The sequence below is a fragment of the Kogia breviceps genome, chromosome 9 (genome assembly GCF_026419965.1).
Source record: "Kogia breviceps isolate mKogBre1 chromosome 9, mKogBre1 haplotype 1, whole genome shotgun sequence".
NCBI classification, from domain to species: Eukaryota; Metazoa; Chordata; class Mammalia; order Artiodactyla; family Physeteridae; genus Kogia; species Kogia breviceps.
Window position 1 is genome coordinate 12,763,245 of NC_081318.1, and position 25,897 is coordinate 12,789,141.

At 45.6% G+C, this 25,897-nt stretch overlaps 1 protein-coding gene across 5 annotated transcripts in view; it reads right to left on the minus strand.

Annotated features, from left to right (window-relative positions):
* The window catches only part of AGK (acylglycerol kinase), a 165,037-nt gene that overhangs the window by 104,119 nt on the left and 35,021 nt on the right, over positions 1 to 25,897 (minus strand). For 2 of the 5 annotated variants that reach the window (XR_010842055.1, XM_067041981.1), the window contains exon 1: positions 21,550 to 21,827. The gene's annotated coding sequence lies outside the window, so the exon portion shown is untranslated. Of the gene's footprint in view, positions 1 to 21,549; positions 21,828 to 23,761; positions 23,920 to 25,897 lie in introns of those variants that run through there. The other 3 variants (XM_067041976.1, XM_067041977.1, XM_067041978.1) reach the window with 2 other exon arrangements.

Below are 25,897 nucleotides of genomic sequence, written 5' to 3' on the forward strand. Positions count from 1 at the left end.
CTCAGGAACGCCAATGGAACCTGAATAAATATAGATGTGGTCAGAAAGGGGAAGACCAATTTGGAAAGTTACGGAGATCGTTGGTGAAATGTCTCTGGAAATTTTTAATTTTCCTTTAAGAAATGAAGACTGTGGTTTAGGAAGTCACGATAAAAATAACATTTTTGACCCACAGCTGGGGGACCGTGGTGAGCAAGAGAGGGGCAGCCCCTGTCTTTATGGGTCTCACATTCTGAAGGGAAAGACAGACATGTTAACAGGAGCACAGACCCAGTGGAAAAGACAGGTATGCTGCTGCTAATTTTTTCACGCTTGTCCAGCCCTCCTGACCTCTTATGTTGCTGTTCCTCAGCGCTTGTCCCAGGGCCCTTATTATGGGTTGAGTTGTGTCCTCAAAAGGTGTGTTGAAGTCCTAACCTCTAGCACCTCTGAATGTAAGCTTGGTTGGAAGCAGGGGTTTTGTAGATATAATTAGTTAGGATGAGGTCATACTGGAAAAGCAATGGCCCTTAATCTAGTATGGCTGGTGTTCTTCAAAGAAGAGGAGAGAAAGATACACGGGAAATGGAGGGCCCCATGGAGACACAGACATGTGAGTGGAGGGTGCCTCGGTTTTTTTGTTTATTTTTTAAAATTTATTTTTGGCTGCATTGGGTCTTCGTTGCTGCGCACAGGCTTTCTCTAGTTGCGGCGAGCGGGGGCTACTCTTTGTTGCGGTGCGCGTGCTTCTCATTGCGGTGGCTTCTCTTGTTGCGGAGCACGGGCTGTAGGCGCGGGGGCTTCAGTAGTTGTGGTGCACAGGCTCAGTAGTTGTGGCTCGCGGACTCTAGAGCGCAGGCTTGGTATTTGTGGCGCATGGGCTTAGTTGCTCTGTGGCATGTGGGATGTTCCCGGACCAGGGCTCCAACCTGTGTCCCCTGCATTGGCAGGTGGATTCTTAAGCACTGCGCCACCAGGGAAGTCCCTGGAGGTTGCCTTGTGATGACAGAGGCAGATATCAGAGGGATGCATCTCCAAGCCAAGGAATGCCGAGGACTGCCAGCGAACACCAGAAGCTAGAGGAAGCGAAGAAGCGTTCTGCCCTGCAGGTTTCAGAGGGGGCAGAGCCCTGGTAACACCCTGATCTCCGACTTCTAGTCTCCAGAACTATGAAAGAATAAATTTCTCTTGTTTTAAGGCTCCCAGTTTGTGGTACTTGGTGACGCCAGCCCTAGGAAACGAAAACAGCCCCCATTCTGCTTCACCCTCACCCTGAGTGACCTTGTTCATTTCCATATTTTTAAAAACCATCCGGTTGCTGATGATTCCCAAGCTTATACACTAAAGCCGTATTACGTGAACAGTGATTTCAACTTTACCCACGTGGCACAGAAAAAAGTCTTCCTTCCTCCATTTTCCCCATTTCCCCAAACCAGACTTTGCTTTCCAGTAACCCAGAGAAGGTGTTGCTGGGCGTGAGGGGGATGCGAATAGGGGCCACAGTGCAAAGAGCAAAAGAAGTGGAGCCCGGCTTCTGGCTTCCAAAGGCTCAGGTTCAAGAGACAGTAGAGGTTTTCAAAGGCAGTTTCTAATTGTTTACACTTTGGCTGACTTTACACCTTAACCCTGAGGTCAGAGGAGACTCCATATATCCCCATCCTACACGTCATCTTTCAACTCCCAGCCTGTATAACTGAGCACTAGACACATCTGCTTGAACGTCTCACAAACATCTCAAACAAGCATCTTCAGAGCTGAACTCTGGACTTTCCCCTCTAACCAGTTTCTCCCCGTCTCTGGTGCCACCACGCTAATCTAAGCTATTACAGTCCCATCGTGGGATTCACTGAAAGTAGCCTGATTGCAAACCCTGCTTTCACAGTTGCCTCCATAGGGTCCATTCTCACAGAGTGACAGTTGTGTCATAGCTCTTCTGGTTACAATCTTTAAAAATCTTCCTAATATCCTTACTGTAATCTAAATCCTTATTAGGGCCACGTGGCCCTGTGAAATCTTGCCCCGCCTGCTTTTTCCAACTTCACCTAGGTTCCTCTCTGCGTCACTCACTGCATTTCAATCATCCTGGCCTCTTACATTCTTCTCAAATACGCTAAACTCTTTCCCACCTGATTGCCTGCCCCTGGTGGAGGGAACAGTGTTCGTGAAGACGCTGACATGGCTAGCTGCTTCTCAGCCTTTAGGTCTTAACTTCAAATCATCTTCTCAAAGAGGCCCTTCCTAGCTCCTGAGTCTACAGAAGGCGGTCACACTGTTCTCTCACCATCCCCTGCTTTTCCTTTGAGTACTTCTTATAATTTGATAGTGTATATTCGTTTAGTTTTCTTATTTATTGTCTGTTCTACCTGTTCACCTCCTGCCCAGACTATGGGCTCCTTGAGGACAGGGACCTCTGTGTCTTGTGTATCAGAATATATTCAGTATCGGGCACTGTTATGGACTGAATTGTGTTTTCCCAAGATTCATATGTTGAAACCCTAACCCCCATAGTGACTGAGTTTGCAGATAGGGCCTTGTCTTGGCTCAGGCTGCTATAATAAAATGCCATAGACAGGGTGGCTTATAAACAACCAGAAATTTATTTCTCACAGTTCTGGAGGCTGGAAGTCTGAGATCAGGATGCCAGCACAGATGGGTTCTGATGAGAGCCCTCTTCCAACCTGCAGACTGGCGACTTCTCATTGTATCCTCACACAGAAAAAAGAGAACTAGCTAGCTCTCTGGTCTCTTCTTAGAAGGGCACTAATGCCATTCATGAGGGCTCTATCATCATGACCTAATAACCTCCCAAAGGCCTCACCTCCAAATACCATCACAATGAGAATTAGATTCAATATATGAATTTTGCAGGAACACTAACATTTAGTCCATAACAGGTCTTTAAAGAAGTAATTAAAGCTCTAAATGAGGCCATAAGGATGGGGTCCTAATCCAATATGATTAGCATCCTTAGAAGAAGAGGAGACCAAGACAGGGGAACCTGAGGACTGGTGGCCGTTAGCCAGGCAGAAGGAAATAGTGTATGCAAAGGCCCTGAGGTTGAGAAGAGCACAGTGTATTTTAGGATCCAAAAGGTGGAGCTCAGAGAACAAGAAGAGAGGTTCTAGAAGAGGCTGGTGAGGCCGGCCAGAGCCAGACCAGGCAGGGCTTCTCGGGCCACATGCAAGAGTTTGGAGTAAGGGCACTCCACGTTAAGGACAGAAATGACAGGATCAGGTTTGTGTGGCAACAAGATCCGTCTGGCTGCTCTGTGACGAGTTTGTAAGATGGGGTTGGGGTGGGGTGGGGTGGGATGCGGGAGAGGTGAGGATAGATGTAGAGAGACCAGGAGTCCACAGGAGGCAAAGTGCGAAACCACGGCTTGAACTAGGGTGATGGAAGCAGAGATGAGCGGGTAATACCAAAAGATATTTAGAAAGATGTGCAAAAAAAGAAAAAGACCAGGTCCTTGCTCTCAAAAACCTTACTTCTTCTGAGGATGGAAAGCCATGCCGAAGGTAGGAATGGTAGTAGATAAGGGAAGGAATAAATAGGAAGAGGAAGGAACAGAACCTGGTCTAATAGAATCCTGAAAGTATTAAAAATGGAATTCTGAGGGGTGATATTGTAAGAAGAGGAAATTCAAGATTCTTGTGCCTAATGTTGTTCGTCTGATTACCTTACAAAATCAAAATCCCCTTTGTAACACAGAATCCCCAACATGTATCAGTTTACTACTGGCAATAATATTTTGCATTAAGAGTTTTGGCTTTGGGCTTCCCTGGTGGCGCAGTGGTTGAGAGTCCGCCTGCCGATGCAGCGGACACGGGTTCGTGCCCCGGTCCGGGAGGGTCCCACGTGCCGCGGAGCGGCTGGGCCCGTGAGCCATGGCCGCTGAGCCTGCACGTCTGGAGCCTGTGCTCCGCAACGGGAGAGGCCACAGCAGTGAGAGGCCCGCGTACCGGTAAAAAAAAAAAAAAAAAAAAGTTTTGGCTTTTAGCCCACCTTCATTCAGTTTTAGATCTGATTTTTTTGCTACTCAACAGATCATACTCTTGGTTGCCTTTTAATTATTGGATTGCTGTTCTTTATCTGCAGTCTCTGACTAGCAACCTTATTATAACAATTGCCCAAGACTCAGAACTGCACAGGGCACAATAAAAATCTGGAACAGGGGCTTCCCTGGTGGCGCAGTGGTGTTGAGGGTCCGCCTGCCGATGCAGGGGACACGGGATCGTGCCCCGGTCCGGGAGGATCCCACGTGCTGCAGAGCGTCTAGGCCCGTGAGCCATGGCCGCTGGGCCTGCGCGTCCGGAGCCTGTGCTCCGCAGCGGGAGAGGCCACAACAGTGAGAGGCCCGCGTACTGCAAAAGAAAAAAAAAAAAAAAAAAATCTGGAAATAATGAAAATGCTTAAATTAAATGAAAATCTCCTAACGAGTAGCAGAGCATGTTGGAATGGATTATATGAGTCACCAACTGTATGAATGATTTATTTTGGAAGTTATATCAGCTGAAGAAGATCATATTTTGATCTCAACATTCAGTTCTCAGGCTTGTCCTAATACCCTCATCACAGAGCCTCTGAATGAAATAGCCTCATGCAGAGATTATTAATCTATAAATAAAACCCTGATGGTCTATTGGGATTTACGACTACTGTTTTTAAAAATATTTGCTAGTGGCTTTAATGGTTGCTGCATATTTCTTTTCAGTGTCCCACATCTGTTTGTAACTGTGTGTGAGTGAATGTGCGTGTTGTGTTGTAAGCTTGCTAAACCAGCCATATTGTGATACACAGGCTTCTCGTTCTTATTTTTTAATACACTATTAGATTCCATTGATCTTTTTTTTAATATAAATTTTTTTAATTTATTTTTATTTTTGGCTGTGTTGGGTCTTTGTTGCTGTGCGCGGGCTTTCTGTAGTTGCAGTGAGCGGGGGCTATTCTTTGTTGCAGTGCGTGGGCTTCTCATTGCAGTGGCTTCTCTTGTTGCAGAGCAGTGGCTCTAGGCGCACAGGCTTCAGTAGTTGTGGCACTCGGGCTCAGTAGTTGTGGCTCGTGGGCTCCAGAGTGCAGGCTCAGTAGTTGTGGCGCATGGGCTTAGTTGCTCCGCGGCATGTGGGATCTTCCCAGACCAGGGCTCAAACCCGTGTCCCCTGCATTGGCAGGTGGATTCTTAACCACTGCGTCACCAGGGAAGCCCATCTTTCTTATTTTTAAAGAAGAATAAGAAAAGAAGAAAGCCTTATAAAACATTAAAGAAAATCCCAATTTTGTGACTTGAGAATGCAGAATGGTTTTATGAATGGAAAACTAGAGAGCTATGTTCTAAATTCTATTCCTCCTTTACTAGAGCAGCACAAAGGAATCGCATGGCAGGAGATCTCATCAGACACTTCCCAAAAGAGGAGATCCAAATGGCCAGTAATGACACGAAAGGATACTTGACCTCCTCAGTAATCAGAGAAATGCAAATAGAAATGAAAATGAGATGCCTTAACATAATGGCTAGAGTTAAAAGGACTGGCTGACGAAGCGTGGACAAAGACGTGCAACAGTAGCACACTCATACATTCCTGGTGGGAGTAAAGTTGGCGGAACCATATGGGAAAACTGACAGTATCTAGAAAAGATGAACACGGACATACACAATGATTCTACTTTCAAGAACATCACCGTATTAGTTTTCTATTGCTGCCGTAACAAATTACCACAAACTTAGTGGAATAAAACAACACATCTTTTCATCTTACGGTTCTGCAGTTCGGAAGTTCAAAATGGGTCTCCTGGGTTAAAATCAAGGTGTCAGCAAGGCTGTGTTCTTTCTGGAGATTCTAGGGAAGAATCCTTTTCCTTGATCATTTCACCTTCTAGAGGCCACCCATAATCCTTGGCTGATGGTCCCAGAGCCAGCAACAGTGGGTGGGTCTCAGAATGCAGCACTCTGACCTCCTTTTCTGCCCCGTCTCCGACTTCCACATTTAAGGACACTTGTGATTACGCTGGGCCCAGCCAGATCATCCAGGATAATCTTCCTTTCTTAAAGTCAGCTGATTATCAAATGTGCTTCCATTTGCTACCCTAATTCCACTTTGCCATGAAATGTAACACATTCATAGCTTCTGGGGATTAGGATGTAGATATCTCTGTGGACTGTTAATCTGCCTACCCCAATGGCTAACAGAAATGCATGCATGTGTGTATCAAAAGACACGTACAAGGAGGTTTAGAGCCTAGTGTAGGTAGTGTCTTTATTGGCCAAAAAGTGGAAATAACCCAAATGTATATCAGTGGTAAAATAGATTGTTATATAATGTATATTGTAGTATATTCATATAACAGAATCCTTTATGGTAATGAAATACATTGAGTTACAGCTTCATACTACAGCTTAAATGGACCTCACACATATGTTAAGCAAGAAGCCAGACGCAAAACACGTACCGCAGGATTTTATTTATATATGTTTAAAAACAGGCAAATGTGTCAATTATACCTCCATAAAGCTGGGAAAAAAAAAAAAAAAAAAAACAGGCAAATGTGGTGCCAGAGTCTAGGTAGCAGCTACATTTACAGAGGAAGAAGAAAGGTGATGACTGGGAGGAGAACTAGGGCTTCTGGATGCTTCTGGATGATTCTAGGTCATGTTCTATTTCTTGACCTGAGTGGTTACATGGGTGTGTTCATTTTATGAAAATTCACTGAGCTGTACACTTCAGATCTGTACACTTTTCATATCTGTGTTATGCTTCGATAAAAAAGGTTTTTTAAATGACCCACCTATGTTACTTTTTCTTATTAAGTGTTTTTAACTATTGGTCTCACGTCACTGGGCAGCCCTGTGGAGAGGCCCACACGATTGACTTTGGAAGCAGATCTTCCGAGGCCTGTGAACAGCCATACAGGTGAGCTTCGAAGTGGCCCCTGGAGCCTTGGGGTGAGGCTGCAGCCCAGACCAACACCTTGACTGCAGCCAGTGAGACCTTGAGCCAGACATGAGCTCAACTACTCCCAGATGCCTGACCCACAGGCATTGTAAGACAACGGATGTTTGCTGTTTCAAATCGCTAAGTATCGCGGGTAATTTGTTACTCAGCAATAGACCGCTAATATGGGAACCACCCAGTGCTGCTTCGCATTTGCAGAGATTTTTGGGAGAGGCCTGGCCTGTGCGGTCCACATATCCACGTGAAAGCGTAAGTGCAGCTCTGATCAGAAAGTCAGCTCCATGAATCAGTGCCCTGTCAGGGAGTACAAGGAACAGGTATAGTGTGAAGCCCACATTAGCTGGGCAAAGAGCAACACCTGCATTACAGAAGACAGAAAACAGTGACAGAGTGTCCCAACGCTTGGGTCTAGACATCCCGTAACAAACACTAGGCAGAGAGATAAAGGTCCTGTTGGCTGATGCTCCGACATACTCCAGGTATGGCGTCCAGGGCATGGATTCCTTTCCTGCAAGACTTCAGATGAGCCCTTCTTTTCCTCCAAGTACAGCAACCAGTGGTTCCCAGAGCCTTTTCAACTCCTATGGTGGTTGCTCAAGCCTTCCCCAGAGCAGCTGTGCTGAGGGGTGCTCCCAACCAATGGAAACAAGGAAGTCCTGTGACGTCACACCTCCCCTGAGAGCTGCTCCAGGCCTGGCCGCTCAGCCAGGTGACCGAGCCCTGCCAGTGGCTGGCTGCATGACTTCTCAGCTGCCCCCTCCACAGCCCAGTGCGCAGAAGCGTCCCTCCTCCTCCAGGGAAACCTGCTGACAGATTTTGTGGTTATTTACCACTAAATCTGGCTGCGCACTTTCCCACAGATGTCTCCAAACTCCATGATACGTATCGCAGCACCCCGGCCAGCTCGCGGGCTTCTGGAGACACAGAAGTTGTCTCATGCACCCTTAGCATCACACGTGAGGGCAGGCTGGTCACACGTGCCCTTGAACTCGGGGGAAGGAGCCACGTGTGCAGAGATATGCTTATTTCTACATTCACACAGACGTGCCAAGAAAAGGCAGCTTTTTTATCTCCTATAACTGATCTGCTCTTCACCATCAGCCCCCATCCCAGTGGGTAACTCTGAAGGGAAACAAAATTAAAATTTGAGCAGTGTATAGTTTCATAGTTTATTTTGCCTAAAATGGTCTGGGTTGTTTGTGTCTTTGTTTTTATCACTCAGCCTCTTTGTGGTGTGAAGCTTAGTCGCGCAGGTTTCCTCCATACCTAGTTCCTTTCAAGGTTGCTGTGTGCAAAGGTAGAGAGTATTCAGGGCCTTATGGTAGCAGAGATCGGGGGGCAGCCTTCACTGAATCATTTCACTCAAAAAACATTGATCGAGCTCCCACTATGTCCCAGTACTATGTTCCAGGGGCTGGATAGACGGCAGCGGACAAAGTCCCTACCCTCTAGCCTCACGGACCTTATATTCTGCGGGATGTACAACAGATAATAGACTCACAATATGTAATACGTCGGGGGGGGGTGGGGGGAGATAGGTGATTATGCGGGTGGGAGAGGCAGGTTAAGGGAGACAGAGAGTGCAGGGCAGGGCTGTCCACGGAAGAGCCTACTAATAAGAAGACATTTGAGGCTGAGTCCCGAAGAAAGTACAGGACCGATTCTGGGGGCAGGGCCTTCCAGGCAGGCAGAACAGCAAAGGCACAGGCCTGGAGGCCAGAGCGGGCACGACGTGGAGGAGGAAGGGCGGGGACTCCCGACGGCTGGACAGGAGGGAGGGAGGCAGCCCGCGTGCGGCAGACCCGGTGGGCCGTGGGAAGAAGTTTTGCTGTTACAGTGAGATGGGAAGCCTTTGGGGACTTTGAGGAGAGAAGTGACAGACATTTTAAAAGCCCCAGTACAGCTGCTGGTGGGGAACAGGCTACAGGGGAGCAGTCGTGGGCGAAGAGAGGTGAGCTGGAAGGTGGCTGCAAAAATCCTGGTGAACGATGACAGTGCATGGCCCAGGGTTGGAGCACTAACGGTGTGAGAGATAAAGAAGTCGAGGATACTCCGTGGCTTTTGGTTGAGTGATTGGAAGACTGGCATTTCCCTGTAGAAGAAGAGAAGGCTGAGGGGGAGGCTTTCTGAGGGGAGAAGAGGGCACGGCCTTCAGTTTTGTGCAAGCAGAAGTGTTAAGGAAGGAACTGCCTTTAAGGGTCTGAGTTCAAGGAAGAGCACAGGGTGGAGACATACGATTGAGATTCGTAGTGTATGGGAAGTGACACTGGATGATATCACTCAAGGAGTTGAGTATACACAGGAATTCCAGAGCTTGGAGATAAAGAGGAATCTGCAAAGAGGACTGAGAAAGAGGGCGGGTCCCAGCCATTTGCCCTGGTCTCAGTGTCTCCGCCCAGGGCAATGTCTTTGCCAACCCCAAGCTTCCACCTGCCCCCAGCACTTTCTGCATCCCCTCTTCGCCAGGGAAGAACTTCGGATGCTCTGCTCTTCCTGAGGCGGCCAAGGGGACCCAGAAGTGCCGCCTCAGGGTCTTTCATGCAGCCACTGCCTCAGTCAATGCCTTATGACCTCTCTTTTGTCACCTTGGACAGGTGGGTCTTCGACTGGGAACAGGTAGCCTCCTCTAAGGTGTGTCCGGGTACATGTGCCGCAAGGCCACCCTTCACTTTAACCTTCTCAGCTCGCCCATAACCCCCCATTTTTCTCCCCAGTCCTCCACCTCCACACACACACAGACACACACACACACTGAAGGCTTTCCACCCCTAGAAACGGGCAACGAGAACCCAGCCGATCCCTCGTCGCAGCTCAGTCTCCCCTCAACCCGCATAGGTCTTCTCTCTGATGTGGACCTCCCTTTTCCAGAACTCTCCCATCTATCCAACCAGGCATGGCTCTTCATATGTTAGAAGACCTATCCAGGTTTCTAGAATCTAGAAAATCCTCTTCTGGCTCCATAAATTCTAGCTTTCAAGATCAAGCTCTTGACTAAGAGGTCAAAGTAGAGAGGATTTGATATCCAGAGGTAATCAAGTTGCCTCTCAGTTCTACCCACCTTCTCCTTCCCTGGTGCAGTAAATTCTGTGACTCAGACTTGAAGGGAGATTGTTGTAAGTAATACGATTTAAAGGAGAAATGAAAATACGTCATTTTTAATATTTTTCCAAATAGGATTCTGTTCTCGACCCATCTGTCTGCAGATAACAATTCTCCCTTTCCCTTTCACTCCCTCCTCATCAAAAAGAGGGGGATCTAGAGGTGAACTGTGAATGGAAAACCTTATAGTGAGGGCTGAGAGGGAAGGAAGTAGAGCGCAGACTGCAGGAGAGGGCAGGTGAGAATCAGCAGACAGACTCAGAGCTGGGAAGGCGGGGCAGTCCTGAGGCTCACCTCCCGGTCTTCCCCAGGCTGGGAATGGGTTGGGAGGGGGCCTATTTTTAATGTGCAAGGTCCCCGCCAAGTCCGAGCCCTGGAGAGCTTAGTTCTGTGGCCAGCGGGGGAAGCTGCAAGGAGCTCCTACTGAACCCAAGGAAGATTTAGCACATTGATTTTTTTCCCCTTTATTTTTTTCTAGGCACACTGTGGTTTGTGATTGAGTGGGGAGGTTGCAGAGGACAGCCAAGGCTTTTAAAGGTGCCAATACTCCAGCCAGAAATAAGGAAGAGTGGCTGCTAAAAGAGCCTGGATTCTCCGTTCCACCCTCCTGTGCCTCATTTTTCTTCTCTTTCTGCTTTCTTGAATGACTCTGCCTGTCAGCAATGTGATTAAAATCTTTGGTGAAGCGCAGAGCAGGACTGGGAGGAGGGCTCAGAGCGGGAGTCAGAAGGCCTGGGTCCTGAGCCTGGCTGATGATCTGACCTTGAGCACATCGCCACCCAGCTCCCTGGTTCCTGCCTCCCTTCCTTCACGTGCTCTTTCAATCTGGCATCCGTCAAATAATAACGGAGTGTCTATTGTGGGCCAGGCACTCTTCATGCAGTCGTGACAAAACAGACACGGTCCTGCCCTCAGGGGGCTTATACTCTAGGAAGGTAGAGGACACTCAAGAAAGGGCGAGAAATAAATATGTGCCTACAGGTAATGAGAAATGCCACTGAGCAAAACAACCGCACACTATGGAAGAGAATCACCACGCAGTTGGCGGTCAGGGCAGGTTTCTCTCCAAGACATTTAAGCAAGGGCCACAAGGATGACATAAAAATGGAGGTGGGACCCAGGTCACGCCCACGGGGACAGAGTGAGTGCCAAGGAAACCAACAGATGATGGGGAAAAGAGCTCCAGTGGACCCCTCATCTGGTAGGACAGATTCAGGAGCTACTCTCCACATTTTTTAAGCTTATCCACTTCTTTGTTAGCACCAGCCTGTAAGGTGGCACCTAGAAATCCAGTGTCTGAATGTTTCCTGCCCTTGACAGAACCATGTTAAGTGCATAGTGGTACAAGTCTGCTATTTTCTGTTTTTTAAATAGGACTTTCTAAATTGAAAGAACTTGTGAACGATGCTATAATTAGGATCTAAAATACTTCTTATATCAAAAGTCAGGAAGCAGAGATACTTGTGAAATCAACTCTCTACATTTTCATTTGGGAAAGCCTCAAATTCTTTTATAGAACATTGGAAATTGACTATGTCCCAAGATCTTTCTTATACAGTCGTAACATTCCCATCTGGTAGACTCTGAGCAATTACCAACAAAGATCAATAAAGCCAAGCTGTACGTTGGTGACTATGGTTACAAATATTCTTTCCATTCTTTTCTCCCTATTAGCCATCTCTATGGCCATTTACTCAGCAAACATTTACTAGACACCTACTGTGTGCCAGGAACCATTCTTCACACTGGCTGGGAATATAGCAATGAACAAAACAGAACAGACTAAGTCCCTCTTCTCGTGAAGCTTACCTTTTGCTGGAGGGAGACAGTCAATAAATAAATTAACATGCAATGAGTCTGTTAGCCACTGATGACAAAAAGAGAAAGAAAGCAGAGAAAGGAGATAGAGAGTGACTCAAGGGGGTCAGAGCTCCTACTTTGTACAAAAGTCAGAGAAGATGGTATTTGAGCAGAGAATGGAAAGACTCAAGGGAAAGACTATTCCAGGCAGAGGAAACAGAATATGCAAAGGCTCTGGGTGGTGGGGTGTTTGATGTGTTCTAGAAACAGGAAGCTGGTGTGGTTGGAGTGGAGTGAGTGGTATCTTAGTTTTCATACTTCCTGAGACAAGGATTTGGGTACAAGGGGTTTCTGGAGGTGATCTTAGGAAGCACTAAGAGAGAGTGGGGAAGAGAGAGAGGGAAGGAAGGAAAGCTAACAATGGGACATTAATGAGTGGGTGTCTTAGTGTGGGCCACTGAGGCTCAGTCCTGCTGGGGACCTCTGAGAATACATGGGACATGCCTCAGAACTGCCCCAGTGACCAGTCAGGAAGCTGGGTATTTTCCCACTCCTGCCTCACTGCTGAAGATGGCTTCTGGAAGCTGCCCCTGAGGCCACAGAAGACCTCTAGGCAGATGCACAAAGACCACCGGATCCCAGGGCAGTGTTAGCAGGTGGCCTCTGGGGCAAGCCAGGGGTGTGGGCAGGGCATTGACCCCATCTGCTGGAGGAGGCAACAGGAAGAGATGAGATCGAGAAGCAGCGCAGCCCAGATCAGGCAGGCCTGCTAGGCCTCTATAAGAACTGCGGACTTTATCTTCAGCAAGGTGGCAAGCATTTGGAGACTTTAAGCAACATGATCTGATTTCCACTTTTAAATAAAAATATTATGGGGGCCGGTGGGGGGAGGAATAGACTGGGAGGTTGAGGTTGACATGTACACACACTGCTATATTTAAAGCAGATAACCAACAAGGACCTACTGTACAGCACAGGGAACTCTGCTCAATATTCTGTAATGACCTAAATGGGAAAAGAATTTGAAAAAAAAATAAGATGCATTTCTATGTATAACTGAATCACTTTGCTGTACACCAAAAACTAACACAACATTGTCAATCAACTGTACTCCAATATAAAATTTTTTTAAAATGTTTTTTAAAATGTGGTATATACACACAATGGACTATTACTCAGCCATTAAAAAAGAATGAGGAAAACTGACTCCCTCTTGTGAGAGCACCGGAATCACAAATAACTGCTGAATAATCATCAACAGGAAGACACTGGAACTCACCAAAAAATATACCCCACATCCAAGGACAAAGGAGAAGCCACACTGAGATGGTAAGGAAGGGCACAATCACAATAAAAGCGAACCCCATAACTGCTGGGTGGGTGACTCACAAACTGGAGAACACTTATACCACAGAAGTCCACCCACTGGAGTGAAGGTTCTGAGCCCCATGTCAGGCTTCCCAACCTGGGGGTCCGGCAATGGGAGAAGGAATTCCTAGAGAATCAGACTTTGAAGGCTAGTGGGGTTTGCTTGCAGGACGTTGACAGGACTCGGGGAAACAGAGACTCCACTCTAGGAGGGCACACACAAAGTAGTGTGCACATTGGGACCCAGGGGAAGGAGCAGTGACCCTGTAGGAGACTGAACCAGACCTACCTGCTAGTGTTGGAGGGTCTCCTGCAGAGGCAGGGGGTGGCTGTGTCTTACTGTGAGGACAAGGACACTGGCAGGAGAAGTTCTGGGAAGTGCTCCATTAGCCCCACCAAAGAGCCGGGTAGGGTCCAGTGTTGGGTCGCCTCAGGCCAACAACCAACAGGGAGGGAACCCAGCCCCACCCATCAGCAGAAAAGCAGATTAAAGTTTTACTGAGCTCTGCCCACCAGAGCAACAGTGAACTCTACCCACCACCAGTCCCTCCCATCAGAAAACTTGCACAAGCCTCTGAGATAGCCTCATCCAACAGAGGGTAGACAGCAGAAGCAAGAAGAACTACAATCCTGCAGCCTGTGGAACAAAAACCACATTCACAGAAAGACAGACAAGATGAAAAGGCAGAGGGCTATGCACCAGATGAAGGAACAAGATAAAACCCAAAAAAAACAACGAAATGAAGCGGACATAGGCAACCTTCCAGAAAAAGAATTCAGAATAATGATAGTGAAGATGATCCAGGACCTCGGAAAAAGAATGGAAGCAAAGATCTAGAAGATGCAAGAAATGTTTAAGAAAGACCTAGAAGAATTAAAGAACAAACAAACAGACATGAACAATACAATAACTGAAATGAAAACTACACTAGAAGGAATCAATAGCAGAATAACTGAGGCAGAAGAACGGATAAGTGACCTGGAAGACAGAATGGTGGAATTCACTGCTGCAGAACAGAATAAAGAAAAAAGAATGAAAAGGAATGAAGACAGCCCAGGAGACCTCTGGAACAACATTAAACACAACAATATTCGCATTATAGGGGTCCCAGAAGGAGAAGAGAGAGAGAAAGGACCCAAGAAAATATTTGAACAGATTATAGCTGAAAACTTCCCTAACATGGAAAAGGAAATAGCCACCCAAGTCCAGGAAATGCAGAGAGTCCCATACAGGATAAACCCAAGGAGAATCACGCTGAGCCACACAGTAATCAAATTGGCAAACATTAAAGACAAAGAAAAATTATTGAAAGCTGCAAGGGAAAAATGACAAATAACATACAAGGGAACTCCCATAAGGTTAACAGCTGATTTCTCAGGAGAAACTCTACAAGCCAGAAGGCAGTGGCATGACATATTTAAAGTGATGAAAGGGAAGAACCTACAACAAAGATTACTCTACCCGACAAGGGTCTCATTCAGATTCAATGGAGAAATCAAAAGCTTTACAGACAAGCGAAGGCTAAGAGAATTCAGCACCACCAAACCAGCTCTACCACAAATGCTAAAGGAACTTCTCTAAGTGGGAGACACAAGAGAAGAAAAGGACCTACAAAAACAAACACAAAACAATTAAGAAAATGGTAATAAGAACAAACATACTGATAATTACCTTAAACGTGAATGGATTAAATGCTCCAACCAAAAGACACAGGCTTGCTGAATGGATACAAAAACAAGACCCATAAATATGCTGTGTACAAGAGACCCACTTCAGACCTAGGGACACATAGTGACTGAAAGTGAGGGGATGGAACAAGATATTCCATGTAAATGGAAATCAAAAAAAGCTGGAGTAGCAGCACTCCTATCAGATAAAATAGACTTTAAAATAAAGAATGTTACAAGAGACAAGGAAGGACACTGCATAATGATCAAGGGATCAATCCAAGAAGAAGATATAATAATTATAAATATATATGCATCCAACATAGGAGCAACTCAATACATAAGGCAACAGCTAACAGCTATAAAAGAGGAAATCGACAGTAACACAATAATAGTGGGGGACTTTAACACCTCACATACACCAATGGACAGATCATCCAAACAGGAAATTAATAAGGAAACACAAGCTTTAAATGACACAATAGACCAGACTGATTTAATTGATATTTATAGGACATTCCATCCAAAAACAGCAGATTTCACTTTCTTCTCAAGTGTGCACTGAACATTCTCCAGGAGAGATCACATCTTGGGTCACAAATCAAGCCTCAGTAAATTTAAGAAAACTGAAATCATATCAAGAATCTTTTCTGACCACAATACTATGAGATTAGAAATGAATTACAAGGAAAAAAACGTAAAAAACACAAACACATGAAGGTTAAACAATACGTTACTAAATAACCAAGAGATCACCGAAGAAATCAAAGAGGAAATAAAAAATACCTAGGGACAAATGACAATGAAAAAACGACGATCCAAAACTTATGGGATGCAGCAAAAGCAGTTCTAAGAGGGAAGTTTATAGCAATACAATCCTACCTCAAGAAACAACAAACATCTCAAATAAACAACTTAACCTTACACCTAAAGGAACTACAGAAAGAAGAACAAACAAAACCCAAAGTTAGTAGAATGAAAGAAATCATAAAGATCAGAGCAGAAATAAATGAAATAGAAACAAAGAAAACAATAGCAAAGATCAATAAAACGAAAAGCTGGTTCTTTGAGAAGACAAACAAAATGGATAAGCCTTTAGCCAGACTCATCAAGAAAAAGAGGGAGAGGACTCAAGTCAATAAAATTAGAAATGAAAAAGGAGAAGTTACAACAGATACTGCAGAAATACAAAGCATCCTAAGAGACTACAACAAGCAAATCTATGTCAATAAAATGGACAACCTGGAAGAACTGGACAAATTCTTAGAAAGGTAGAACCTTCCAAGACTGAACCAGGAAGAAAACGAAAATATGAACAGACCAATCACAAGTAATGAAATTGAAACTGTGATTAAAAATCTTCCAACAAACAAAAGCCCAGGACCAGATGGCTTCACAGATGAATTCTACCAAACATTTAGAGAAGAGCTAACGCCCATCCTTCTCAAACTCTTCCAAAAATTGCAGAGGAAGGAACACTCCCAAACTCATTCTATGAGGCCACCATCACCCTGATACCAAAACCAAAGATACTACAAAAAAAGAAAATGACAGACCAATATCACTGATGAATATAGATGCAAAAATCCTCAACAAAATACTAGCAAACAGAATCCAACAACACATTAAAAGGATCATATACCATGATCAAGTGGGATTTACCCCAGGCATGCAAGGATTCTTCAATATATGCAAATCAATCAATGTGATACACCTTATTAACATATTGAAGAATAAAAACCATATGATCATCTCAATAGATGCAGAAAAAGCTTTTGACAAAATTCAAGACCGGTTTATGATAAAAACTCTCCAGAAAGTGGGCATAGAGGGAACCTACCTCAACATAATAAAGGCCATATATGACAAACCCACAGCAAACATCATTCTCAATGCTGAAAAACTGAAAGCATTTCCTCTAAGATCAGGAACAAGACAAGGATGTCCACTCTCACCCCTATTATTCAACATAGTTTTGAAAGTCCTAGCCACGGCAATAAGAAAAAGAAATAAAAGGAATACAAATTGGAAAAGAAGAAGTAAAACTGTCACTGTTTGCAGATGACATGATACTATACATAGAGAATATTAAAGATGCCACCAGAAAACTACTAGAGCTAATCAATGAATTTGGTTAAGTTGCAGGATACAAAATTAATGCATGGAAATCTCTTGCATTCCTATACACCAATGATGAAAAATCTGAAAGAGAAATTAAGGAAACACTCCCATTTACCACTGCAACAAAAAAAATAAAATACCTAGGAATAAACCTACCTAGGGAGACAAAAGACCTGTATGCAGAAAACTATAAGACACTGATGAAAGAAATTAAAGATGATACCAACAGATGGAGAGATATACCATTTTCTTGGATTGGAAGATCCAACACTGTGAAAATGACTATATTACCCAAAGCAATCTACAGCTTCAATGCAATCCCCATCAAATTACCAATGGCATTTTTTACAGAACTAGAACAAAAAACCTTAAAATTTGTATGGAGACACAAAAGACCCCGAATAGCCAAAGTGGTCTTGAGGGAAAAAAACAGAGCTGGAGGAATCAGACTCCCTGACTTCAGAGTATACTACAAAGCTACAGTAATCAAGACAATATGGTACTGGCACAAAAACAGAAACATAGATCAATGGAACAAGATAGAAAGCCCAGAGATAAACCCACGCACCTATGGTCAACTAATCTATGACAGAGGAGGCAAGGATATGCAATGGAGAAAAGACAGTCTCTTCAATAAATGGTGCTGGGAAAACTGGGCAGCTCCATGTAGGAGAATGAAATTAGAACACTCCCTAACACCATACCCAAAAATAAACTCAAAATGGATTAGAGAACTAACTATAAGACCAGACACTATAAAACTCTTAGAGGAAAACATAGGAAGAACACTCTTTGACATAAATCACAGCAACATCATTTTTGATCTGCCTCTTAGAGTACTGGAAATAAAAACAAAAATAAGCAAATGGGACCTAATGAAACTTAAAAGCTTTTACAAAGCAAAGGAAACTACAAACAAGACGAAAAGACAACCCTCAGAATGGGAGAAAATATTTGCAAATGAATCAATGGATTCATTCATAAACAGCTCATGCAGCTGAATATTTAAAAAACAAACAACCCAATCCAAAAATGGGCAGATGACCTAAATAGACATTTCTCCAAAGAAGACATACAGATGGCCAAGAAGCACATGAAAAGCTGCTCAACATCACTAATTATTAGAGAAATGCAAATCAAAACTACAATGAGGTATCACCTCACACCAGTTAGAATGGGCATTATCAGAAAATCTACAAACAACAAATGCTGGAGAGGGTGTGGAGAAAAGGGAACCCTCTTGCACTGTTGGTGGGAATGTAAATTGGTACAGCCACTATGGAGAACAGTATGGAGGTTCCTTAAACAACTAAAAATAGGAGTACCATATGACCCAGCAATCCCACTACTGGGCACAGTCCCAGAGAAAACCATAATTCAAAAAGACACATGCACCCCAATGTTCATTGCAGCACTATTTACAATAGCCAGGACATGGAAGCAACCTAAATACCCATCGACAGACGAATTGATAAGGAAGATGTGGTACATATACACAATGGAATATTACTCAGCCATAAAAAGGAACGAAATTGGGTCATTTGTTGAGACATGGATGGATCTAGAGACTGTCATACAGAGTGAAGTAACTCAGAAAGAGAAAAACAAATATCGTATATTAACGCATACATGTGGAACCTAGAAAAATGGTACAGATGAACCGGTTTGCAGGGCAGAAATAGAGACACAGATGTAGAGAAGAAACGTATGGACACAAAGGCGGGAAAGTGGCGGGGGTTGGGGAAGGTGGTGTGATGAATTGGGCGATTGGGATTGACATGTATACACTGATGTGTATAAAACTGATGACTAATAAGGACCTGCTGTATAAAGAAATAAAATTTAAAAAATATTAAATTTTTTTAAAAAGTTCTAGAGAACCTAAAAAAAAAAAAAAAAGAAGAAGAATGAAACTCTATCATTTGCAACAATGTGGATGGACCTAGAGGGTATTATGCTTAGTGAAATGTCAGAGAAAGACAAAAACTCCATCACTTATACGAAGAATCCAAAAAAATTAAATGAATATATAACAAAACAGAAACAGATTCATAGATAAAGAGAACAAACGAGTGGTTACCAGTGGAAAGAGGGAGGGGGCAAGATAGAAGTATGGAATTAAGAGATACAAACTGCTATGTATAAAATAAGTAACAAGGATGTATTGTACAGCACAGGGAAATACGGCCATTATTTTGTGATAACTTTAAATGGAGTATAATCTATAAAAATATTGATGAATCACCATGTTGTACACCTGAAACTAATATAATATTGTAAGTCAACTATACTTTAATAAAAAATTTAAATCTAAAAAAATATTATGACTGCTGTGGGGAAACTATACAGTAGCAGAGCAAGGATGGAAGCAGGGAGACCACTTAGGAAGGCTTTGCAATAACGTAGGCAAGAAATGACAGCAGTTTTGGCCCAGGGTGGTAGCAGCTGGATGGCAAGAGGTAGCTGATTTCTTGGTATATTTAGAAGGAAGAGCATACAGAATTTGCCAGAGGATTAGATGTGGGGCAGGAGAGGAAGAGAGGAGTTAAGACTAACTCTAAAATGGGAGAATAGATGTTTATTGAGATGGGGTGGGCTTAGGGAGGAATGGTTTGGGACCTGTTCTACTTGGAATGTCTCCAAGTGGAAGACACCCACGTGAAGATGGAGATCAGGCAGCAGGATATGTACACCTGGAACTCAACTCATGCTGACCTGACCCACAGCTTTGTCCACTCCCTGCAGGCCAGCCCAGCGTCTTCTCTGTCTCGGCATGACACCGCACGATGTCTTTAAACCTGAGCACTTCCAGCCTCATCCCACACTTCCGACTAGCTTCAATGTCTCCCTGGTTCTCATACTACTCCACTCCCTACTCCTAAATCAGAAGGTGAACAGGCGATTCGGACATGTCCTATGCTTGGAGAACAACCACTTGAATGCCTTCCCCATCTTACTTCCGTCAATTCCTTTCCAGCACCTCCTAGCAGAGGCAGAAAGGCTTAAGTTGCACTGCAGCCTCAACAAAGTACCTCTGAAGCCTTTGCTCCATGTCCTGCTTACCAAGGAAGGCTCTGAGGACGAGGTTTCTCGTGTGCCCTGGGATGAGGAAGAGAGTTTTTGGAACGGTGGGAACAGGTTACGTTTCCCCTAGAAAGATATACGAATGCTAGCTTGTGACGTAAACAATCTCTGAAGCTCAGTATCTGAACACACTAAAAGTTACTTTCTCCCCCACGTCACAGTTCAGCGTGCGTCGGGCATCTCTCCTGGTGGCGCTCTTCCACGTGCTGACTCAGGATCCGGGACCCTTCCATTGTGGGTCTCCTCCATTGCAGAGTCCCTCACTTCCAGCACATGGGACATTTTATGGCCAGGTCTGGAAGTGGCATGTGTCACTTCTGCCCACATTCCGCTGTGTCTGGAACTTAATCCCATGGTTCCACCTAACAGCAAGTGAGGCTGGGGAAATCTAGTCTCCCTACCTGCCCAGGAAGAAGCAACAGGACTGGCGAGCACCTCTCCAGTCTCTGACACCAAAAGGTTTACCCCTCCTCGAGATGAATACATTGTTACTTTGCTTTTGCCCTTATTCTCTCGAGAATGTTACAGCGTGATTCTACTTTACCACGCATGATTGCTCCCAGTGAACCCAAAAAGATCGAGTTTCTGAATCAGCATAGTTGAGGACCAAACCCCCGCACGGACCCAAAGCGCACTCAAGCCGCAAAGTTCCCTCAGGCACTTCTTATCTGGAACAACACTGCCCTCCCGGAGTCATCAGCAAGGCCCAAGTACACTACCTGTGCTCTGTGCTCTGTTTAATATGTCAGTGAAGTGTGTCCTAAATTTACTTATTTCTAGGATCTCTTCCTCATTCTCCAGTAGGCCCGGTTTTACTGCCCTCACATGCTTCCCACGGCGAGGGAGGGAGCTGAGGAAAGTGACTCGAAAAGGAACAAGGCAGAGAAAGGGAGGGAAAGGGCAGGGTAAGGGAGGAAGTAAGCTAAACGGTGCAGATAAAAACCTGTACCTGAGAGGGAAGGAAGGGAAGTCAAAGGTGAAAATCAGCTCGGGAGAGAGGGTTGGGGAGCCACCCAGCAAGAGGGCGAGAACTCTAGAGAGGCGAGAGCTGCAGGAAGGCAGGCGGAAGCAGGGAAGGGCGCCCTTAAGAAACCCTGCGGCGGCAGCCTGGGAACCGAGTGCAGCTGTTACTACGGCAGCAGCGCAGCTCTTTGGGCTCCAAGGAGCCCGAGCCTCCCCTTTGGGAGCAGAACCTGCTCCCACCCGGGAATGGGGGAGCGGGAAGCAGGACGGAGGGGGAGGTGCAGGGGCGGGTAAGGATGGAGCTGAGCGCAGGCAGAGACATACCAGAGGGAGGGGGAAAGCTGCCCCTGCTGGAAAGAACAAGTAAGTGCCCTGTGCTTGGCCGGCTAGCTTTTTACCCCCTGCACTCAAAGCTCCGGCTTCTCAGTCTCAGTTTGAAATAAACACACTTGCCCACCAAGACGAAGGGACTGAGGCTGGCGCCTCCCACCCACCCGAGCTGCCCGTGCCTGGGCCTTACCTGGCACACGTGGCCGCACTTGGATGCTTCTCGCCAGGAGTGCAGGCTGCCTCCAGGACTTTCTACGGCTCTGCAGGAAAATCTCACGGCGGGGGCCTGAGGCCAAGAAGTGCGACGTGGGGTGCGGGTGCGTGGGCTGTAATTACGGTACTCGAGGGGCGGGCCGGCCGGCCCGAGGCGCAGAAACAGCCACAGAATCAGCCGTAAAGGATCGAACTGGCCCCGCTTCCTCTCTGAACGTTGGCCTCTGTCCTTCGCTCGGCAATACTTTTCAGACTAATGGCTGTTAGCAGACGGAGCATGCGCAGAAAAGGTCCCGCTCAACTCCAGGCGCAGGTGGGCAGGGCAGGTCGCGGAGGTCGCGCCCCTCGGGGCAATTTCCCGCAGCTGGGCAACCTGCGCCTTTCCTCATTGGCCGGTTCACTGTTTCACTCCATCAGATCTGCTTGGATTTTGTTTTTCTGTCTCTCCTTTTGTTTTCTCCCTTGCGTTTCCTCTCTCTTCCTTTCCTTCGTTCTGGGCCACACCTGAGACTTCTCGTGGACGTTACTGAGTCTAAAGGGCACTTAATAAGAGGGCAACCCAAGGCCACCCCCAAATGAAGGTTTTTTTTTTTTTTTCTTCTTCAGACACCTTGGGGAACTTGCTTGCATTTCCACCAAGCCGCCTCGCTGCCAAACTCCACCCAAGCGTGTCACTTAAAGCGCACGATTTACTTTATAGCTGTTTAAGTAACGGAAAGGAACTGCTCGTATACACGGTGCGGTTTTAAAGTAATAACGTTGAGGCTACAGGCCACATAGGAATCCCACGTCGTCACTTCAGTTACATCTGAACTGTGGTGGTAACGGCGCCATCTTGCTTCACTCAGTGAAGCATCTCCACGTGGGTTAACGCCCTTCCCAGGAATCCCTTATCACCCCTCTCTTGGGTCCTTTTGGCGAGATTCACTGGATCTGGGGGAAGGTCATGGCTGGTTGCTGTTTCTCCTGCCTGCCTCTCCAAGGCTTCAAAACCAAGGCTCGTAGGTTCTCCGAGCTGCCTGGGACCACCATGCACTTTTGTGTTCCGTTCTTACAGATCTGTTCTTTTTAGTTCTCCCTCTGTTTCCTTGTGTCCTTGCTCGCAGCGTTCCCTGGCCCTCCCTTCGCTCGGATTCGGCTTATGTTAGTGACTCTTTAGCCTGCGTTCTGGAGCAACTACACTAGAAAGTTCCCTTAGCTTGCCACAGCTCCAGTCCTGGCCTTGGTAATCCCGGCCTACCCAGATGTTCCGCTTTACCTTGACTGATACTGATCAGCAGGCTCCAGAGTTCACAAGTGCCAGCTGCGTTCTGCCTTACAAATAAACATTCTTAAGTTGCATCCGTTTGCTTTCCCAGAGACACGGCCTCATTTCTCTCCTCCATCTCAGATTCCACTGAGGACAGAGCCACTGTGGAAGAAGGCTAGGTAGCTGGGATGCCTTTAAATAATAAAGCGCCTTTTAGACCCTCAGAGATGGACTGGGCCTTAGACATCACCTAGTCCAGTGATTCCCAGAGGAGCTGTGGGAAGGATGAACCGAGCTGAAACTTGCCAGTGGCAGGAAACAGTGCACCCAAGCAGCTCTGACATCCGGGCAGCTCCACTGGGAAATGGGCTCCAAGCCTGGCTAACCGCCAGGATCACAGAGGAGCTGAACTGGCCCTTCTTCTGGGCACAGGCTTCCTTCTCCCCTGGGTTTCTTTAAAATGTTAATTTCTTGAAACTGTTTGTCCACCTGTTCTTGTGAAATTTTCCATCCACCCTACTACACCTTTGGCGGTTTTCTCCTTCCTCTTCAATGTATTTCCTAGGATCCTCTGCTTTTCCACCCACCAACTTGAGTCCCACACAAACACCACAGAAGAGTGTGGACATTCTTATCACATTATATTTACCACCTGCCTTCATACCTATGCCTGTACATTTCTCCTAAAGAAAACACCATCGCGATCAGTTCTCCTTCAATCCTGTGCCCAGGTGGCAAACACAGACCCATCTGTGCAAACACACACATAACAACAGGACGTTTAATCCTGCTCTTCCTGAGGCCTCTGTGTATAAAGGGAATCCCCAAAGGTGGAGAACAGTATAACAGGTGTCATGCCTCTTACATCCTAATGGGTGTTAGACCACTTGCAGGACACCTTGTGAGGTTGAGAAACCAGTGTAGTCAGTTAGTACATTACCCGCCTGCGTCCTATGACAGAGAACCAAGGAGAGACCATTCCTTTGGAGAAATTTCTGATGCTTTGCCCTCCTCTCAAATCATCACAGCCTGCTGGGGTTCCTCGGAGAGGCTGGCATGTCTCTGGGGGCATATTGGGAATTAGTACGTAATATGCGCCTAAAAAATACAAGGGGAAAAGGCTTGAGGTGATGGGAGAGGGAGAAAGAGAAGTGCCTTAGAAGCAATGTGCATTTGCACAAGTAACAGTAGAGCAGTGATATTTCCTGCCCTGGCCAACCAAATGTGTCACGTGCTGGAAGGAAATGACCTGGTGCCATCTTCCCAGGAACCTCGCCCATAAGTGCTGCCTGGGAGGATGAACTGACCCGGCAAAGGGTGGATCCTTGGAGTTGAGAGCCTGAGTGTTGGAGGTTTAAGTGGCCGTGGGGGGAGCTATTGCCTGATTCATTGGAACAGCACTAGGAGGTTCTAGTGGGGAATGTCAGAGAAACCAGGGAAGAAAACCTCGAGTAAAAAGTCAGCTTTGAAATTCTGCCAGAGCCAGAGACCACCAACATTACAGCAGCCAGAAACTGTTCCTTTTTCCTAACCCTCCCCAGGACCAGACATAGCAGCTTGCAAGGAGCCAGTGGAGAAAAGAGAAAAGCAGCCCTCCTGACCCATCCTGTACTGCAGGCAGCAGACCCATGAGAGGAGCAAAGCCCTAGATGGTGTAAATTATTATGTGGGACTGGACATAAACACTAGGAAAAGAAATCTGTTCTTGTGATTATAAGGACCGGGGAAAGCTTCAGACCTGCCCAAGACTTCCCCCAAGGCAAAAGCTAGTCCACAGAGCAAAGGGGCGCAAGAAGAATTGAGTCCCTCTTGTTCAGTGTAATGAGCACACATCCTGGAAGGATGTGGATGACAGCTGAAGAGACAAGGATGACAGCTGAACAGATAAGGACATATCAAACCATTACTTGACCTACAGTAAGAATAATCAGGAAGGATGTGGACCTTGTACATCTTTTGACTTGGTCATTCCCACTCTGATGCTTCTCAGGGCTGGAGGTTGGGCTCACACCCCCAGCAGTGATGATGCTTATCTTATTTTCTTCCAGGTACGTGTCTTCCATTAGGTACCCTGCCACCCGAGGAAGCGGGATGGGAGGAGATGACTTGATCATGGGTTTATAATCCAAACCACTAGGCTTTCCATAGAGTCACGAATAACATGCTTTTCTGCACAGTTATACTTTTTACATAAAAATAGAAATCTTTAATAAAACCAGATCAGCATAAACTAGTATTAGTATAACATCATTGTTTCAACAGATGAATCATCTATTTCTATAAGGAAATAGGAATATCTAGATATTTTCTTTCTAATCCAGAGATTCACGTGTGCATACGAACCATCTTAGGACCTTGTTAAAATGCAGATTCCCAGGCCTTGTCCTACCCGGGGCAGGACCAGAGAATCTGCATTTTAATAAGCCTTCCTAGAGACTCTGAAGCCTATCACAATTTAAGACATTGTTTTAATTAGTAGCGATCTATTGCCACTCGTTAGTTAACCTAACCTTTTGTTTTTCCCTAGACGTGAGTGGAACTATTAGTTTACCCAGAATCTTTTAATGTAAAGTTTTAACATTTTGGATGCCGTAGGCTTCAGCAACTTCGCCAAACGTCAAAACTACTAGCATTTCTCTCGTATGGAAAACTAGTATATTGATTCTAATTACCTGCCTCCTAGTTTACCTCCTGGAATGTATATTTGCCCTTTTGGCCGCGCTTCTCTTTGGGTGACAGAAACAAACAAAATGGCTAGTTAGACTGTAGATTCGCAGTGGTTTCCCCATCAGAACCACTGCCCCAGTCAATCGCAAACACCTCTGAAGTTTATTCACTAAACACTTCCCAAGCCAAGATCACAAACTCCGGATTAGAGACAAGTCAGCTTAAGAGCTTGGGGTTTAAAAATCTAAGCTAGCCCAGTCCATTTAATTGGAATTTAACAAGATTTTTAAATAGATACAGTAATTTCTTCACACATCCAGAGCTAAGCAGATAGAAACAGGTGTGACTAGAATAGTAAAAACCAGGAGGGAGGGAATCTAGCCTGCCGAGGATTTAATCCGAGGTTGCA